The following is a 16,672-nucleotide window of genomic DNA, read 5'->3' as shown; positions in this document are numbered from 1 at the left end:
GTTCGCAGACGGACTGACAACAGGTGACAGAAAGGAGTGGGTTTAAATAGGGACAGGGAGCCAATCAGAGTCCGAGGCAATTGGCGCCAAAGAAGCGGGCACAGGTGCATCACATCAATAATCATGACAGACATAGCAATTCTAATCAGTTACTGACACATTATTTCGCAAAATATTATGTTATTTTATTATTCTTGTACAAAAATAAGATGAAATGTTAAACATATTATATAAATATATGCATGCACACATACACAGTAAATATATATATATATATATATATATATATATATATATATATATATATATAGGCAGCACGGCGGTGCAGTGGTTAGCGCTTGTGCGGCACATGTCATGGGAACCTGTCGTGGGTTCAAATCCAGCTCCAGACTTCCTGTGCGGAGTTTGTATGTTCTCCCCGTGCTTGCGTGGGTTTCCTCCGGGCACTCCGGTTTCCTCCCACGTTCCAAAAAAAAACATGCATTTCAGGTGAATTGGCCGGTCCAAATTGTCCCTAGGTGTGAATGAGCGAATGGTTGTCTGTCCCTGTGTGCCCTGCGATTGGCTGGCAACCAGTTCAGGGTGTCCCCTGCCCACTGCCCGGAGATGGCTGGGATGGGCTCCAGCCCCCCCGCGACCCTATATATATATATTATATATACATACACATATTAATCTCATCTCATCTTATATATATATATAGACCTTAGAACTGTGCCGCACACGCGCTAGTATATATAATAATAATAATAATAATAATAATAATTTCCTTGTATTGTCATTGGATATAAAATATATGTATAATATACGATATATATACATATATATATATATATATATATATATATATATATATATTATTGTATTTTTTTTAATATATTATAATTATTTATTTTTTTAATTGACTCAAAAATCAACATATTTACTTTTATTACAATACTGTCTCCAATTCAAAATGTTAAGCTTCAGGTGTAGAGATGTTGCCTGGAATGAATTGAAAATAAATGTGACCTTACCCAAGGCATTAAAGTCAGTAATTTTTGTCCATAAATTATTGGAGCGATCCATTTTACCATATTTGTATTATTATCCTTGTTTGGGTTTTCAAGCAAACTATAGAAAGAGCTCCGAGTCAGTATGATGCATCGCATTCCTAGCTTTGCCATGGCTGGATTGAATGCAGCGGCGAACTTGTCCAAATACGCATTCCTGATCGAGTACCTCATTTCAATGACAGAAAATCTATGATGGAATGTTGTTTATCTAAATGTACACGCCGCAAAAGTTTCCGTCCTATGTAAAACTATGTTGTAATTAAATCTTAGGGTAAACCGTGTAAAGACTCCCGGTACAAAAAGTAGGGGTGGTTAAACGAGTAAGCACATATCATTCTGTCCCACAACCAGTTTGTCTGGCAAAACCTTCACATTTTCAATTTGACTTATTTGAAAGTTTACTGATACACAAGCCTGCAGCCTCCCAAAGCTCAAATGTATCTAATCAAGATGCATTATGTACATAGAGCTGTTTATAACCTGAAAAGCCAGTCGAACTGCCCAATGCCAGAAAATAAAAGCCCACTTTGTTTGCATGTTTCCAACGTTTTACTTGACTAACATTTGTTGCTAAGAAATGGAATAAGAGACTAGCAACACCAGAGAACAGTGCCTTCCCCGAGCGGTACATTTTACAGATTTGCTGTCATTTACTCTTTACCGGCGTAGTTGTCCTCGATCTGAGTCACTACAGATACGCCTCATAGCACATGATTACCATTCCATTCGGCCGTTGGTAATCACCGGCCTGGCTAACGCTTGTCAATGGCTGGTTAGAGCGGTTGCGTCGGATGTGGCAAGACTCTTCTCTTTGAAGGGCAATTCGTCAATCCCCCGAAGATTGCAATTCGAGCAGCTGGTTCTGGTAACATTACGCTAAATATCACGCCACGTGTGCGTCAGTGCGGTTTTGCCATCTTAAGCTGGTTTTCATGTAACTTTAAAATGCGATTTTGAGTTTTGGTGCAAAACAGGGTTTCAGTTCCAGCCTAAAAACTAGCCCTAAATGAATAGTTACTGTCAGTTGAATGGGAGTGTATTGCAGCCCACTGTGCACTAAGTTAGTCGAGTGACCAGTTCCAGTGCCTGGAAAAATACACTGGACATAACCCTGGCCTTTCTAAAAGGTAAAAAGTACAGTATTTCCTTGATAATCTGGGGTTAATTTGTTCCATAACCACCTGTACTAAGTGAATTCCCGTTAAGTAGGTCCCATCTCCAGTTTACTCTCCAAAAAAGCCCAATGTCTATTTCTCTTTCTGCCACCACCATGAAAATGCCACCATCCATATATAGTAGACAGGGTTTGTACACCTTTTTAATGGCCAGCCCATTTTAAGGATTTTTTCAATTTCACCATTACCATTGAAAAGAAACCCGGTGTGAACCATGTATTTTCATGTGCTTTTAAATCCTTCAAACAAATTAAAATTTAAGCATATTCAAGAACTTCAGGCATCCATAAATATATAAAAATTATATAGATATACATATACATATAAATACATGCATACATATACATAGGAGGTTCCCAAGACCTTAGAACTGTGCCGCACACGCGCTAGTATATATATATGCATACATACAAATACATACATGCATACATACAAATACGTATATATCCATACATTATATATATATATATATCCATACATTATATATATATATATCCATACATTATATATATATATATATATATATCCATACATTATATATATATATATATCCATACATTATATATATATATATATATATCCATACATTATATATATATATATATATCCATACATTATATATATATATCCATACATTATATATATATATCCATACATTATATATATATATATATATATTCATACATTATATATATATATATATATATCCATACATTATATATATATATATATATATCCATACATTATATATATATATATATATTCATACATTATATATATATATATCCATACATTATATATATATATATATATATATCCATACATTATATATATATATATATATATCCATACATTATATATATATATATATATATATATCCATACATTATATATATATATATATATATCCATACATTATATATATATATATATATCCATACATTATATATATATATATATATATATCCATACATTATATATATATATATATCCATACATTATATATATATATATATCCATACATTATATATATATATATATATATCCATACATTATATATATATATATATATATATTATATATATAATATACATATATATAATATATATATATATAATATATATATAATCTTTGTCTTTTGGACAAACCCCCAAAAGACCGGAGACTAGCTCAGGTTTAGCGAGCAGAAAGCAACCCCAATCCAAGGCCAAAACTGGACAAGTGCAGCTCTGTGTTGCCTTAATGGCCAGGTAGTTAGCATAAAGACAACAGCTAGAGGTTGCAACCCCGTTTGCACATTTTGGGGGATTCAATACCAAAAAACAACACATGGAAACGGCTCATTTCTTGTAAAACGTAGATGGAAAGCTAATCTTTTTATGTTTGGTTGAAGTTGGCATAAGTGGGGTTAGCCACTTCAGTGTTGGTGCCAAGTGAGAGCTTTTTTTCTATAATAATTTTTTGAATGGATGTCTACTGGTCTGGTCCCTGCTTTCCACTAAAACATAAATCATGAAAAAAAGCCTCATCGGTCATACTCCAATATCTAAATGTCAAAAACATACATGAGACCATGGTTAGCACATCGGTTAAGCATCCACACACCACACGTTTTAGGTACTTAGACAAACTAGGACAACGATTTCTGAGCAATAAAGTCCTTTCGTACTTTCAATCCACATGAAATGCCACACAATTGGCGTGCATGCAGATGTACAGTATATGTGAAAACAAATGTCTCACTATATTTGGCATCGGGGTGCGTGAGCACAGCAGTTGCTGCTGTTTTTATAATCACGCTTGACAGCTGGTAAATGCTTCTTTATGTTGACGGGCATTTTTAATATTTTTGGGAGGGCTATTAAATACCAACGACCCTAGCATTACAGTTGTTTTTTGTAATATATAAAAAACAGATTTTTCTCTTTTCTGATACACCAATACAAATTATTCTTAAGGTTTCCAAAATATATCAGAGCGTTGCATTGATTAATACAAAAGCCCTACAGTAAAAAAAAAGTTGGAAAAAAACATCAAAACATTTTTGGTTACCTTATTCAGCTTCAATTTGGCTTTTAGGTAGATCGAAAGTATTATGAACAGTTCAAAAATAGCAACCAGGAAACAAATAAAAAAATGTATTAATGTTAAACCAGAGTAACTAGCTACCTTTAACAAAAACTTCCATGTGATTAATGCACAACCGAAATCGTAGTCGGTGTTGGAAGTGAATTATTTCCTCTGAAAATATTTTTCGGGACACTTTGTTCCGATGTAAGTTTTGGAGTAATTGTTCTTGATTGAACCCAGGCTTAGGCCAACCTTTTGAAACGCGGGGCCACACTGGTTTATAAAAATTTGGCAGCGAGGCCAAGCCAAGAGGAAAGAAAAGATCGATCCTGTCGGCAAATAAGAAATATCAAATCCAAACCGATACCTGGGAAAAATTATCAAGTAGGCCCACCTAATGCTTTCAGTATGCATTAACAAGTACATGTATATCTTATATTTCATTTTACACTGTTTTATCAAATCCACAGAAATAAAGCAAAGGAATAACATGTGTCTTATTGTCTCAAGCACAAAATTTGATAAAACGTCTTAAAAACTAAAAATCCATCACGACAAGCTCATGTTGTTTTTCATGCATAAAAATTAGTGAATATTTTAATAAAATGAATACATGTTACTGAAAAATGAAGCAAGCTACTTGAATGTTGGTCTTGAGCACAATACAAATCAATGCTTCATGAAAAACACATTTTTATGGGGGATGGGGGACACAAAGAGACTGGGGACAAGAGTGACACCACCGCAGCAACTTTTTATTAGTAGCACTGCATCTACCAATATATATATTATCATTATATTTTCACTGTTTTAGCCCGGCGGGACAGATTAATAAACCTGGAATGTAGCATGAGATCTGTAGTTTGCACACCCTTGGTATAACCACTAAAATTTGGTAGTTAAACGGGGGTGTGTAGACTTTTTATAACAACCATACAGTCTGTGTGGCCTTCCATATATGAAAAACAACAACTAAATACTATACATAGTTTGACTAACTCTTGACCGGATGTATTAAATGGAATTATCTTTATTGTCACTGAATCGACGTTGTGAAACATTGTATGCAACTATATTAAACACTGCACTCCGTGTTATTAAGAATTTAAAGAGAAAAATAAGATCAAAGACTGTCAGGATAAATGGTAAAAAAATAATTGGTTATAGAGATAAAGTTATATGAATAGTGCAATGAAAGAATAGTGCATCGTAAAAGTAGTGCAATGAAAAGTAGTGCAATAGCATTTAGCAGCAACAACAAAAATTCCCGAATAAGTTGCACAAGTGTATTTTCACAGTTGTGAGCACTTATTTAGGGTGGTGGTGGCCCTGGGGAAGAAACTGTATTTAATGAAACAAATAGTATCTAACTTGGGTCATTTGCATGCACTTTAAAGAGAAAATCAAAACCGTATGCATGGAAAGAGCACAATACATTCCACAAACCTGCAACTAGTTATGAGATTGCCCCATTTCTTTTTGTCTTTTTTACCCGATTATGCGAGTCATTAGGTGACCAAACCCCCCAGTTCATGCCCTTAATGCCACGCGGCAAGCAGGGAGGCAATGGGTAAATAAGTATTAAGTATGACTCGGCTAAGGCTCGAACCTGTGACCTACCAGCCCCGGGGCAGGCGTCCCGTTTCTTTGTATTTATCCTAAATGTCAAGCATATTGTGAAACAGCTTCATTCCTTTGCTCCGACCTAAAATAGACGTTGGCCATTTGGTAGTTGAGAAACAGGTACTGCATACCTTTGCTTTTATCGTGAGCCTAAAGCGTTGGCAACCAACACGAGGAAGGGGGGGAAAAAAATAAAAAGTTTTGGTTTCGCAGTTTACCGTTAAAAGCAGCCAAATTAATAATGACTCTCCAGCAGGAAAGGTGGAGGAGGGTGGTGGGGCGGAGGGCGAATCTAGATCTTCCTGTCTCTTTATCAAGGTTGACTTTTGGGCAGTAAACAATGTAGACAGTATCCAAGAAAGATATTTGGAGAGGGATTATATCAGACTCGCAATAAAAATCAAAAAAGGGATAGTGGCTGCCAGAACGTTTCTTTCAACAGACAATGCTTGGCCGCGACGGTGGGAGGGCAGAAGGGTGTGCGGGGGGCTGCAGGGAGGGAGAACGCTATAAATTCAATATAAACACTTCCAAAATGTCTTCATTTTATGACAGCGCCGCAATGCAAACAGCCTTGTGAGTTTGGTTGAGTTTCCCAGCGAGAGAGAGCTCCGTGTGCAACCTTAACATTTTGGCGGCTTCTGTTTGCTGGCTCAAGGCTTAAAAAAGGTCTTTGCCGAGCCAAAATGGAAGCAGAAAACACAAAAAAGTGACTATATGAGTTTGAAAAGTTGACAACTACGACGTAGCAACACACCGAAACGCTCAACCCCTGCTTCGATTTTTTTGTTTCTCTCCTTGTGCGAGCGAGGCCTGGCTCACCATGACTTGTAGCGGAGCATATGGGTAACAGGGTGAACTGAGGACACACATGCCTCTTGGCAAACTCACATCTTCACTATTAGAATCCAGGATGCATTTTTCACATGATTTGAATGCCAGGATCGGCTTGTGTGTTCAAAGCAACAGCATGCAAAATAAGTTTCCATATCCGTCTTTTGCAAACACAAACTCCAGTCAACTTTTATTTTCTTTGCAAAGTTGACACGGCGACATTTTAATACTTTTAGCTAAAAAAGAATTTGGACAAGCTTCTACTGTTTTTCAAATCCAACAGAAGAGGCCTATGAAAAATTTTGAAAAGTCAAAAAAAAAGAAAAAGTAGCAGTTCAGTAATGGAAAGCCGTGTTCCCACGCATTGATAGAATCTGATAAGCGCTGTAATTACTTTAAAATGATTTACTCTGCATGATTTTTACAAAGGACTACAAACCCTGGGAACTACTGAAACAATCTGACATGAAACGGCAAAGAAACGCCTTTTCTTCCCTTCATTGAACATGACATTGCTGTTTTTATGATTTCTATAGCTCTTCTTTTTACTGTTTCGTGTTTGTCATTTGCAATCAGGTCACAGATAGCGCTTATAGACTCGGTGGTGTAACTGTACACTCTCTGTAAAGTAAAGCAACACACACCGAACATGTCGACATGCCGTCCCGCGTTGGAATGTTTGCTTTGTGTTCGCCGGTTTGAGAGTATCAAACAATACGATCGAAGAAACGGCGTATTTATGATGGCGGGAAATTACATTGCGCTTGGTAAGACTGACATTTAGACAAGTATTGCATGGGGAACAAAAAGCCCGCTGACAGCAACGTTGGCAAATTGGACCTCTATGTGCGCTTTCATTATGCATTCCTCTGATACTGGCGGAGAGCAGAGATTCCAAAGCTAAAATCTTCTGAGGAAACTAAAAAATATGCCTTTAAGTTTTGTGCAAGACTTTTTTTGATCTGGAAGTCAAACCGATGGGGAGGGGCCGCAATTTTTCCGGACAACCTAAAAAGGGGTGTGCAAACTTTTTGAGTCGAGGGCCACATTGGGTTGAAAGAAAAATAGGGTTAAAGAAATGATTGATTGATTTGATAAAGACTCTCAAATCCAATACTTTGGCAATTCATGAGGGGAAAAAAAGACCTATTCAATTATTTCCTATGCATTCATGAATAAATATACTTGCAGACATCTTATTTTTCCCTTTAAATCTGTTTATAAATAAAGGTTACAATAACTCAAAGTATTTCTGTTTTTTATTTTAGGTTTGGGAGGTTGTTCAGAAGAAAATGCCTCGTTTCTTCATTGTTTCATTAGCTACTGCAACCTGGTCATCCTTTTGATTTTATTTGCATTTTATATTATAATGTATTTTTTTTATATTTTATTTTTAATGTTATTGTTTGTTAATGCAACATCCATTGCAGCCTGGTCATCCTGGAATGGGGATGACCTCATGTGCGGTCCCTTCTCAAGGGTTCCTTATTTTCCTCATGTTGAGGTTTTTGAGTTTTTCCTTGCCCTCATGTAGGTTTTAAATCAGGGGATGGTGTAATAATAGTCAGTAGTTTGCAATAATCCGTAGTCTGTGCAGCCCTTTGAGACTCCTTGTGATTATGGGCGTCACAAATGAACATGAAAAAATTAAATTCATCGAATGTGTTTTAAAACACACACAATTAAACCCGAATTCTATCCTATGTCCCTTTTAAACCCTCTTGTTGTCCTTGGGTCAAAATGACTCGCCACTGTGTTGTTAAACACCCGGAAAAAACACTAAATTATATTTTATTTTCATTCTAATGTTATAACTTTTCCTAGATTGGTTCCAACAGTAAAAAAAAAAAAATGCTTTTATTGACATTTCCATGTAAACTGTACATAATGTACAAAAATTGTCTTTAAAATGAAGACAACACAAGAGTTAGGCACTCAGAATGCATTTGGGCTAGCTTAGAAGTGGGGTTTTTTCTTCATAAAATTATATAAATTCCCTGATACATTATGAAAAAATAAAATAATAGTAGGTTTGGAAAAGATGCTTCAGAAAAAAAACATAAAGGGCTGTCTCGTAAAATGTAAATATTGTGATAAAATGTCTTTTATCTTCTGTAATGCAATTTATTAATCATCAATCAACTTAAATATACAAGTCTTTTATTGTTTTAACATTTCTTATTATGGCATAGACTCCAATATCCGATGTGAAATATTACTATATCCTGAAAAAGTATGCTTGTACGCTATTCAACTGATAACCAATATTGAAATAGGAAAAGGTTTGCAATATTTCGGTGCTTTTGTAATGATTTGAGAATATTAAGACATATTTGTTATTTTAATTGCATTACAGGGAATAAAGAACTTTATCGCAATACAGTATTCAAATTTTCTAAGTCCTGTATATTTTTATGGGGTGGGGACACTGGGGACAAGACTGGAACCAACATATTTTTTTTTTTTTATTACTTGTAGTTTTTTCCCATATACTATCAAGTTTGCCCACCTAAAACATGTTCCTTCAAACATGAGACTGCCAAATCTAAATACAAAAAATAATGATCATGAACGTTGAAAAAAAGTCCTATCAATGCTTAAAAGTACACAAAAATATTTAGTAAATCCATGGTTGACCTTGATTGAAAATGAAAATTGCCCACGTAACAAAAAGACAACCACTCTCCCCTTTGCCTCCTGCCTCCCTTCTCACCAAAACAAGCTTACTTTTTATTCCCTTGTCTTGTTCGCTGCCAGGAAAATCACCAAAATTCAACTGGCAGCATTTTTGATCGCATGAAAGCGACAAGAGCTTACGCGGGAGACAAACTCTCATTAATTACTGTTCGTGCAACAGCAGCATATTTGTTTTTTGTGTAGCGCGAGTTGTTTTGTGGTGGCTAAATTGGGCTGATGTGCAATGGTACCGATTTTTTTTTTGCCAACATCTGCATTTGGCGAAATATTTAGAAGGATTACCATTTGTTTTTTTTTTTTTTTGCAGCGAATTACTTTTTTAATCTATGTTGAAAGGAAGTGTTTATCCAGATAAAGCCATCTGCCACCATGTACGTATGATTATTATTTATGATCATCATTATCTCTAAATAATAAATTATAGATATTAAATACTGTGGGTTGAGGATTTCAGTTGCTTTCTGCGGGTATTTATTAAAACTCACCGGTAAAAATGATTTTATAATAAAAATAATTTTCAGTCCATCTACTTCTCTAGTAAAGTGTATATATTATTATCCAAGTATGACTTGGGTGTGTGTGTAATATTTCTGTTTTTTGAACTACAAACTAGGCATGCACATCAATACAAACATAAATGAATAAAAAATGTATATTTGGAACTTCAAGCAGAGAGGCATCACATCACATATGTGTAGTAAAACTACAATTGCATTCATTATACTTTCTTCAATGTTTTTCTTCATATAAAGTAATTCTATAAAGTGTGCTTGGTAGAATCCCCTCATGGTACCTAACATACCTTATTTCCATTTAAGTGCTACAATTTTGCTACAAAATATTTTTGATTGCAAACCATCCTCCTTAATGTAACATGTTAAGTGGAGGGAAGAGAAATTCCAAAGACTTGGGGTAAGGACAAATTTTAGTTTGTTCCGACATCAATTTTGCTTTCACGGTCTACTATTATGGAGATGTTCTCGTCTGAATGTAATAATTAGTTTTGTGGAGATGTGCAACATTTATAACAACATCATTAAATCTTATATTTTTTCAGGCAATGTAAGCCAACACAAAGAACATACTCGGTCTTCTATTAAGGTCAAATTAAATCCTAATGATTTGGAAGATCGACCTGCGATGTACGCTACAAAAAATATCAATATTTTTTGTGGCATGTCATTGTGAACTGCAGCACATTTCCAAGACTATTCTGAATATTCAATATGCTACATGATTGAAGGCATCTAAGGATTTTATTTTTTAATACGGGTAAAAAAATACATTTGAGGATTTGAATTGGTGACAAGCTACGGAGGACGAGAGAAGAATAGTGACACCAAAAGAAAATTGGGATTGATTGCCGGGTGTGTATTAGCACCCTCTTCACAGACAAGGGTGCACGCACACACACATTCCGGCTTTACGGTTTCTCCTTCATATAATAATGAGCTTCCTTGGTCGGCAGACATACTCTTAAATATTCATTAGTCATGGGTGGGATTTTAAGCAGTGACACAAAAAGCGTACGCACGGTCATGCACAAACACCGTGCATATATTCATGTACATGTGGAATATATGCATGTGATAAATAGCGATTCCAGGGAGATGAAACAAGTCAAACCGAGGCCTTATCTCGCCTACTCTGGGCTGATGAAATCACTTTTGGACATCAAGCTGTGGTGAAAGCTCAGCCGCACACGCACATACTCGTGTGAATAACACAAGTACTCTCCAATTCATCCAACAATAAAGGTCTGAAAAATACAGGTGTCGATTTTAGTCATTTGCAGATGAAATGCCTCAATCCCGCGTGCACATTTTACTGCACTTCCCCCACACGCCAACTTGTCGATCAATACGATCACATTTGGAATGATCTCACGTCACATGTGCCACATCAGGCAGACGTAGCCCCCCCACACACAAATTCCTTCCCCTCCACATGTGTCGAACCACAAATGAGCCAATTATTCCGTAAGGGACTGTAATTCATTCATGCTATGTTGAAATATTATGGAAGGAAATCCAAAAGCAAGCCATAAAACCGGAGAACCGAAAAAGGGGGGTGATCGAGGACAATATAATCGGGAATAGTTTGGGGCAACAAGACGATGACAAGACCTCTCGCGACTGGGATTCCTTCTGCGGTGCATATGGTGAGTGGTGTTTAAGACGCTCAAGAACATGTTGTATCGTTCTTCAGGACAAATAGTGGGACAACATCTATTATAGCAACTCACACACTTGCACCATCAGTCTCACACACACATATAGGCTTGCATTGTAACTGACATGTTGCATCAACTCCAGATAAATCCAAGACACCCATACATTAGATGAGATCATAAATATTTTTAACTCGCTTGTTGTGACCCCCCTCCCCTCACAAAACACCCTAAAGGCACACTAAAAAGCTCCTCTTGCAACTTTAATCAGACCACAGCATACACGGCTCCGAATCTAGGCCAACCTCCTTCCCCCCAAAAAATAAAAAATAAATCACAGATCCCTCGCAGATAATAAAAGCTACACAGTTCACTTGAAACACGAGCAAATGGAAGCTTAACTGTATTGTCGGGAGCATTAGCCAGCCTTCCTTCTCTGCTCCGATGAGCACGTCTTCGCCTATCACCATCTCCGCAAGCTCTGTTGATATTAATTTTTGTTTTTTGTTTTAAATGTGAGCCGGGCATGCGCTCCGTTTTTGAAACCGAGTTCCACTAAAGTGCTATCGCACGGAGAAGTGAAAGCTTGCGTGCCAGGCTGCAGAAATGGAAATCTAAAGTGACCTAAAAGCCAAAAAAACGCGCACGCTTGCTCCCGCGTTCAAAACGCGGGCCACCGCTGACGATCACTACTTGAACGCATCAAATCATAATTTGGGAAAAAAAAAAAAAAAAGAAGTAAAGAGGGTTATGTCAGGTCGGGTTATGTTAGGTAGGCGGCACGTTGAGAAGTGACAGATGGGGAAACTTGCGTCATGCCCAGCTTGTTTTTTTTAATATGTGAATATAAATGGACGCTGGTGGCAGAGTGGACTGACCCCACTCTTGGCGCGGTGGTCGTTTCGGTTTCGCCGTCCGACATTTATTAAATCACCACAAAATAACATTTACAAGTCCATTCCCCCCTAAATAAAAAGGAAACACGGTCACGCGTATAGGAAAATCCCCAAATTTCCCCAAAATGAGTCCCTCCGTATGCCTTACCTCCACTTCGAAGCTCGCTGCCCTTTACGGAAAGTGGCATGGATCTCCCCCCGTGACGACGCGTGAGCTACAAGACGCCTAACGTGTCCCTTTCACTTTGTTTCATTTCTCACTTCCATCTTCTTTTCATCTCATCAATAAACACACGCTGCAGCCTACCTTCATAGAAGCAGCGGGCTTCAAATGCGCCCTCCCATTTTTTTTAACTATACATCGGGTACTTTGAGAGGGGTGGGGGGAGAGGCAAAGGGGGGGGGATCCGGCACGCCTTTTCACTTAAAGCTGCCATTGGGGTGGTGTTGGGTTGTAGTGGGGGGGTACGATCTTGGGTTGCTCCTCACTTATTGAGCCCCCCTCCCGCAAGAGAAAGAGAGCGAGAGTGGTTCCATTATGAGCAAGCAGTGGGAGTTGTTATAGTACTACTACTACGAGTAGTAATGTGCCTCCTACTCGCCACGATATTTACCATTTTAACACCAGCGCGGCGACGAGGCGGCTTGTAAACTCAACCTGATAGTCTACCTCACTTTGCGGCAGTCGCTTGAACGTATTAGCGTTCGAAAAATGAAGGAACTCCGGCTGATAGACTCAACCGTGTCCTCAAATGTGAATGAACTGGAAACGTAATCCCTCCACCTCTCTCCTCCTTCTCCACCGTCTAAAATCGAAGGAGGAGTCAATGACGCTGGGGAACTTCCTATTCGACAACGGAGACGTCAATCTTAACAAGGAACGTCAACTCGGTTTCCCATTGGTTGACACCCCCGCCTATCTATGACCAAACAGCCAACACGCTAGATTGTCTGCCGTGTCTTCTACTTTCTACGCATTTTCTATTTTCTCATTTATTTATTTTTTAACGTCCCGAGCTGACCTCCTGTTTGGGAACAGGGGGGGTAACGATACCGGTTCGCCCGGCCAATCAGATTGAGTGTAGTTTTTTTTTGTTTTTTTTTGCACTACCCCACTCGTGTTGTTTGTTGATTATTTTTCGCCCCCTTTCTTCTTCCAAACGATAGATTTTGGCTGGCACGGAACGAAGCAAATGGGTCATGTGGGAGAAACCCCCCCGAATCCGGATGACCCCCCCTCCCCACACTCACACCCCGATTTAATGTCCCCCCCTCCCTCGCTGTCTAGACAGTGACAGGTGTGCGTGTGTGTCTCTAGCCCAAAAATCCGAATAATAAAACGCGCGCGCATTAATGAACGTGTATTATTCATCTAAGAGGAGCGTGTCGGGAGAAGACATAAAGCCTCGCCGAATTTTAGAAGAAGAAAGGGGGGAAAAAGGGCTTCCGGACAAAGAGGTCAACTAAGGTTACGCGCGCGCCTCCACGAGAAACCTCGCGAATGTTTGCGTCATGGCGGCAAACGTCCACGTGTTAAGCTGCACGTCAATAAATACGAGACCGCGCTTTCGACAACTTTTGCAAGTAGCAGCGTGGGGAGGTGAAAGAGGCGAGCTCTCGGACGATCGCCATTTCCGAGCGGGATTCTCTGTGGGTTGCATGTCGGGCGGGTGCGCCCCCTGCAGGCCACCGCGGTGGCTCCAGGTTCAAGGCAGGACAAGGCTCTCGCCACTGCTTTGACCTACATCGTTACGTGCGAGAGAAACGCCCTCGTAATAAACAGACTCCGGTGTTTTTTTTCCGACTTGAGTAAAGTTACTAACGCACAAGGGGGAAAATTGTATAATTTTGCATTATCCTTATGTTTTTTATTGACTTTTGTCACTTTTAAAGTTCGAAAAACAATGACATACCTGTCGCGCTCCAGGGCTCCATGCCCTTACAAACTGTCGTATTTTCCCTTACAAAATCTCAAAAATTTTACACCATATTTTTTTTCAAACGTGTTTATTTATGTAGTTTATCGCCAGGGTTGGATTACTTTCAATTACTTTTGGATTACTCCAATACCAAATATGCTAATAAAATACAAAAGAAACTAAATATGAATAAAATGATGACTCACAACACGTGGTAAGCTTTCTCTCCTGGCTTTGATCTCCGACCAAACTAACATAAAATGCGACAGAAACAAAATGAAAATAAACCCAAACAGCTTGCCAACATCATTTTTGACGTTACTCCCCAAGCCTGCACAAAATGTAGTCATTTTATTCATATTTAGTTTCTTTTGTCTTTTATTAGCATATTTGGTATTAGAGTAATCCAAAAGTAATTGAAAGTAATCCAGTTAAAGTAACCCTACCCAACCCTGGCACAGACCACAGATTATTGCAAACTACGGACTATTATGACACCATCCCCTGACCTAAGACCTACATGAGAGCAAGGAAAAACTTCAAGTCAAGTCATGTTTATGTGTAATCAAGTTAAAGTAACCCTACCCAACCCTGGTTGTGAGATACTGAGTTGCTCGACATGAATGAGGTTTATTATAAAAAACGTTCAAAAATGAAGTAGCTTGGACGTAAACTGTAGAAGGAAAAAATGCAAATATAATTAAGTAGAATTTTCTTATTCAAATTATTAATTCATTTTTTGCATTAAATTATTGTTGGTAATATACTGATTAAAATGATAACCACAAACCTGTCTTTTTTTCCTTTCATACTTCCTTTTTTTCTTAACTTCTTTATACAACAATAATGATTACAAGTGAGCCGTTTGAGAGCCGGCTCTCTTTAATGAGTTGAGCCGAAAAAGCCGGTTCTCTAAAAATAGACGGACTTCCTTTCACTACACAACTACCACGAAATGATGCATGATGGGAAATGTCCAAGCGGCAGACGCATACGCACAGTAGCCTCAAACTGCTCGCTTCGTTAGCAACGAAAAAAACGATACCGAGATAGAGGCTACCGCGGCGAACTCGTTTGACTTGATTGATTCGCCGTTTGGTGATAGTCGGTGTATACCGGATGGTACCCATCATTGACAAATTTGCGTTTTTCCGTACAGATTTTCTTGTACTTCGTACATGTCTTAAAATGCATAATAAACCTACTTCGTACAGCAAAAACGTACAGGTTGACAGGTATGCAATAACTGCCAACAATCTCCATTTTCCCCTCTCAAAACAGTAACTATTAAAGATGGATTTAAAACATATTGCACACACAAGACGAAGAATATATTTGTGCCCAAATTTTTTGTAAAAACGAAAAAGTAAATGTACTGAAAATACAACCGAATGGCATTTGCTGTTTTTTTTTAAAAAAAAAAAGTAAATTCTACTGTATTATCCGGACTAAATTAGGTGCACTCAAACAAAAAAGGAGAAAAAAAGGCCAGAATGTGCGCCTTATAATCCAGTGCGCCTTGTATTCAGAAAAAACTGGAAATGCGTTCCCATACTTTTGTAATTATTAATCAGTCAATCAAACATTTGCATAACAACGGTTGCAACGTGAATCAAACCCAAATCAGGGCAGAGAGACCCCCTAATCTTATCCATTAGACCACTAATACAGATGATATATGAAAAGGCACCAAATCTTATCTCATTATCACACTATTTCCAGTCACTTTAGAGCAGTGATTTTCAACCACTGTGCCGCGACACACTAGTGTGCCGTGAGAAATTATCCAATGCCACTTTTTAAAGTTTAAATTTTTTTAAAACATTTATGAATCATTTTCTGCAAATATCATGTCATTGTCAAGTGCCTGTGCTGTAAAAAAATTGGGGGTATTATAAATTATATTGTAATTAAACATACTGTTCAGTGTCATTTTTTGACATTTTTGGTTAGTGGTGTGTCGCAAAATTTTTCCAATGTAAAAAAACATGCCATGGCTCAAAAAAGGTTGAAAAACACTGCTTAAGAGAATATGTTCAAGAAAGAAAGTGATTAAAAATCGGTATAAAATTTTGCCATACATTTTCTCATCTCAGACTAAGGATTGTAAGTGACAGATATTTTGAATACATGCAGCCATGTTTATAAAAATTAATATTTCAGGATGTCCCAACTACTTCCCACAATGCCTTTCTCGACATTAAGGAGATCATTTAGAGCGCTCACGAAATAC

General features: G+C 37.7%; 1 protein-coding gene across 3 annotated transcripts in view; it reads right to left on the bottom strand.

Annotated features, from left to right (window-relative positions):
• The window catches only part of zbtb20 (zinc finger and BTB domain containing 20), a 62,747-nt gene extending 49,479 nt beyond the window's left edge, over positions 1-13,268 (bottom strand). Inside the window, exon 1 of one of the 3 annotated variants that reach the window (XM_088321433.1) lies at positions 13,135-13,268. The gene's annotated coding sequence lies outside the window, so the exon portion shown is untranslated. Of the gene's footprint in view, positions 1-12,026; positions 12,335-12,668; positions 12,850-13,134 lie in introns of those variants that run through there. The other 2 variants (XM_088321431.1, XM_088321432.1) reach the window with 2 other exon arrangements.
• Between the last annotated feature and the right edge of the window lie 3,404 nt (positions 13,269-16,672).

The sequence above is a fragment of the Urocampus carinirostris genome, chromosome 17 (genome assembly GCF_059441175.1).
Source record: "Urocampus carinirostris isolate Australia breed hairy pipefish chromosome 17, RoL_Ucar_1.0, whole genome shotgun sequence".
Lineage (NCBI taxonomy): Eukaryota > Metazoa > Chordata > Actinopteri > Syngnathiformes > Syngnathidae > Urocampus > Urocampus carinirostris.
Note: the sequence above shows the minus strand (reverse complement) of the source record. Positions and strands in the feature narration are given on the sequence as shown.